Below are 4,230 nucleotides of genomic sequence, written 5' to 3' on the forward strand. Positions count from 1 at the left end.
GAGGGAAGGGCCACCCAATGCAACCCTCAGGACCCTCAGGAATAGGGGGTGCCTCAGCCGCTACTGACTTTTTAGCTAGCTCCTTACCTTTGCGATGGGCCGACTCGGCTGGCTGGAGGAGGTTGGGTCGTCTCCTCCTCGACCTACACCTAGCCTCAATAGGATTGTGCACCCCCATCTCACCCCTCTCAATACGAGCAGAGGACTCCTCGTCGATGACCATGATGACCTGAGCCAGCTCGGTTAGAGGGATGTCTAGAGAAGGAGGGAAGAGATTTCGGCCTTCAACTTCTTAAGTAGGGGCAGGTGACCACCTCTGCTGTTCTCCCTTCCTTGGCCCGGTCGGCTTGGTGTTTTTCTTGAGGGCCTTGTGCTAACTTTTTGCCGCAGCCTTCCTCGTTCCTCTCAGATTTCTCGACTTGAGTAGTGGCAAGCAATTCGGCACAAACACAACAGGCACATATACACAATATATTTTATACAAACACTACACAAACATAACACAAAAAAAAGAGCCAACTCGGACCTTAGTCATTTCTGGGGGCTTGACTAAAGACCCTGGCTGAGCCTCGTCCGACTCCTTTGTTGGCAAGGATAAGACTGCTACTAGGATCTTGTCCTCTTTGGTTGGTGGTACTCTGGAGATGTCGGCTGCCCGCAGAGCTGTTGAGTCGAACAGATTCTCGATCCTTCGAGACCCATAATAGGCACAAATCTTCTCGAGCCCCTGTCTCTCTTCGTCGTGAGGAAGCTCAGTTTCAGTGATCTCGGGCCAAGCTGAGCAAGAGTGGATGGGGTCGGCTCCAAAGACTCACATAAACTTCTCCTTCCAGTCTTTATTCAACTCAGGAGCATTCGAGATGACTTTGAAGCTGCTCAGTGTTTAGAAGAAGTAGTGACCCTCCTTCTTCCCCAACTTGACATTGAGAAGGTGGCTGAGCATGCGGAGGGTCGAGTCAACTCGAACCCGATGACAAATCGCCACTAGGCCCACCAATGTGGCTATGGAGTTGGGCTTGATTTGCGAAGGCGAGACCCAAAAAGCCTCGAAGGTGCAACAGAGAAAGTGGTGGAGCAGCAGACGGAGCCTATATTCCAGGTGCTTGAGGTAGATCGGAGTGACAACGTTGCCGTGGTCATACACTACTGAGCCTTCTTCGGTGCCGACAGTGTGAACTCACATGGAAGGTCGTAATGGTCGTAGTAGGCCTTGAGCTCCATTGCACACAGCTTCGAGTGGAACTTCCTTAGAAGTTTGATCGGTTGCAGTGATAGATGCAACCATTGTAAGAGAAGTTCATCGGTGATTGATCTGAAATCGCTCAAAAATAGAAGAATTCTAGGGTTCAGAAAATTTATAAACAGAGACCTTCAGCAGAACAAGTATATATAGGCTCAAGGAGAGCCACATGTCGAGATCAGGGCGATCGACTCGATCATTGACGGACAACTGAGATCGACCTCGAAAGACGAAATGACTATTAAGGAACCGAAGCGTTGTCCTATGGTTGACATGCCATCTTCTCTCAGGGAATGAGGTAACGCCGGCACACGATATCTAGTAACATCAGAATATTACATGAATAGCTGCCCATCGCTTTCCTCATAAATGAGCCTCGAATATCCCAATCATTGACTGTTCAATTTCATTCAAACTCAGCTTGCCGAGTTTGAATGAAAGGGGAGAATGTTATACCCTGTAAATAACCTAAGTGTTAATCCTCTTTCTAGAGTCAACACATGTCCTATGTTAACTAATCCTCATTTCGGCTTCGCCCTAGCCAGGACAACTCAAGTAGCATAGACACAACTTTTCCTAAGAAGGGCCAAGTTAAGAGGCATTCTCACTCAAAACTCTCTATATGAGCTGATCTTACTCCTTTTACTTTTCAAGACCAGGTCGACAACTTTCAAAACCAACTAAAAAGGTGGTATTTATCGGCCCACTCACAGAGATCAAGACGAGAGGCATCCTCACTTAGCCTACCATTCGAGTCGACCCTACTGCCCCCTCAGCACTCAACCCTTTCAAGTCGATAATCTTCAAGGCCAACTAAAAAGGCGGTACTTGTCAACCTCCAGCGAGACGAGTCGAAAGGCAGTGTGTCCTCAGACCGCTACCGACAGTCGATTGTCATCACATTAAATAAATTATCAGAGTCATCATTTTTTCAACACTGAAAGTCTTTATAACTCATCAAAATTAGTGCAGATAGCTGGTTCCCGCAAAACACTAATGATGAAAGTTACAATCTGACGACTTTCATGAAAATAAATGAGAGTTATAAATTAACGACTCTCACATTTCAAAAAGCCAAATATAAGGATTACAAGCTAACGATCCTTACAAAATTTGAAAACAAGAGATTACAATTGACGATCTCTTCAAGGCCAAACGCGAGGGTCCACCCTCGCGTTCTCAATTCTAAATACGAGGGTCCACCCTCTCATTCCAAACTCTAAATGCGGGGCTCACCCTCGCGTTCCAAACTCCAAATGCAGGGCTCACTCTCGCGTTTCAAAAGCCAAACGCCAGGGTCCACCCCCGAGTATTGAAACTAGAACGCGGACGTCGCATTTGACCGTTCCAAATTACTTGAACGGTTACCCACTTAATGGGGCGATTAAGCTCCCATTATGAGGGGTCAGTTACACCATTTAAACCCTATAAATAGCTGGTTTTACAGCTGAAAAAGAGTCAGCTTTTGGTTGGAGCTTTTTAGATCATTTGTCTTGGCTTTTAGATAATCTTTGGTAAATTATCTTGGAGATCGGCTATTGCCTTAGAGAGGAAAGCCATTGGCTTATTTTTAGATAAAAGGATTGTAATTCCTTTCTGAAATTAACTCTCTTGCAGAATTCTAAACTCATTCAGAGTTTTAAACTTGCTTTACAAGTTCTTCTAAGACGTTAAGTCAAGAAGAGAAGACAAAGTTCCACGAAGTGAAGTGTTCGTATCGTCAACGGGATACAAGAATCAAACTCCAATCGCCACCAAGAAGAACTCAGTATTAAAAAAAGGAAGTATCCTCGTCGATTCTTCTCTCTTTTGTAAATCGGGAAACCGATAAGAAAATTATAATTTCTTTTTTCTAAGTCAGTTAGAGAGAAATTACTTTGAGGAATTGTATTCATTTTTTTTTCTAAATCAGTTAGAGAGAGTAATACTAATCTATTTCTCAGTTTTCTTGCAATTTCCCCGCAAACATGTTCTCATCAGAGCCATGCATATTTTGTCACTCTCACATTAAACGCCTGAGTGACACTTCTCTCTTTGTAGCCGACACCTGTAAAACAGAAGACGATTGAGCAACCAGCTTGACTCGGCTGAAGTTATCTATCTACACCTCAAATCTACTATAAAAGGACACTACTGTCTGTTGTCTAGAGTAAGGAATCTCATGCTAAAAAACTAAATACTTAACTCGGATAAATTTTCAAAACCGACTTGTTTGCCAAAAGATTCCCCCAAAAAGACATGTTTCAGATTTAATTTAAAAAACGGACTCAGTTTTAGCCTCTTGGCTAAAACTGGATCGGTTTCTTGAAAAAAAAGTTTCCAAACTTCACGGGAGTTAAAGTCCCGTGAAGTTTTTTACATTACAAAACTTCACGGGAGTTGAAGGTCCGTGAAGTTTTGTTATGTAAAAAACTTCACGGGACTTTAACTCCCGAGAAGTTTGGGAACTTTTTTTTTCAAAAACCGACCCAGTTTCAACCCTGAGGCTGAAACTAGGTCGGTTTTTGAAATTAAATCTAAAACGGTTTTTTTTTAGAATAAGTTTCAAAACAGGTCGATTTTGAAAATTTGTCCTACTTAACTCCATTTCTTCTCCACTCAAACTCGCTACTGACTTGATTGCCGGAAGAACCATCGGAGATTCCAACTCCGACATCTTTCGCGTTCTTCATGTGTAAGACAGGATTCTCGGCTCGAGATCCAGCTGTTTGGAGTAGATTGAAGGCCCTAACCTTTTAATTCACACATAAACCCCTATTAGACAATCGACATCAACACAACTAATCTTTTAGACACCAACAAAGAGGGAACAAAAGCCAAGAGAGAAAAAGCCTGAGACCATCTTTTTGCAGAAATCTCAATGCTCCTCTCCTTCCTTCCAATCTCTCAGCTCAAAGCCCATTTATAAAGCTAGAGAGCACTGAAAGAAGTGACCACCTCTCTCTCTCTCTCTCTCTCTCTCTCTCTCTCTCTCTCTCTCTCTCTCTCTT

Source organism: Asparagus officinalis, chromosome 3 (genome assembly GCF_001876935.1).
Source record: "Asparagus officinalis chromosome 3, Aspof.V1, whole genome shotgun sequence".
Lineage (NCBI taxonomy): Eukaryota > Viridiplantae > Streptophyta > Magnoliopsida > Asparagales > Asparagaceae > Asparagus > Asparagus officinalis.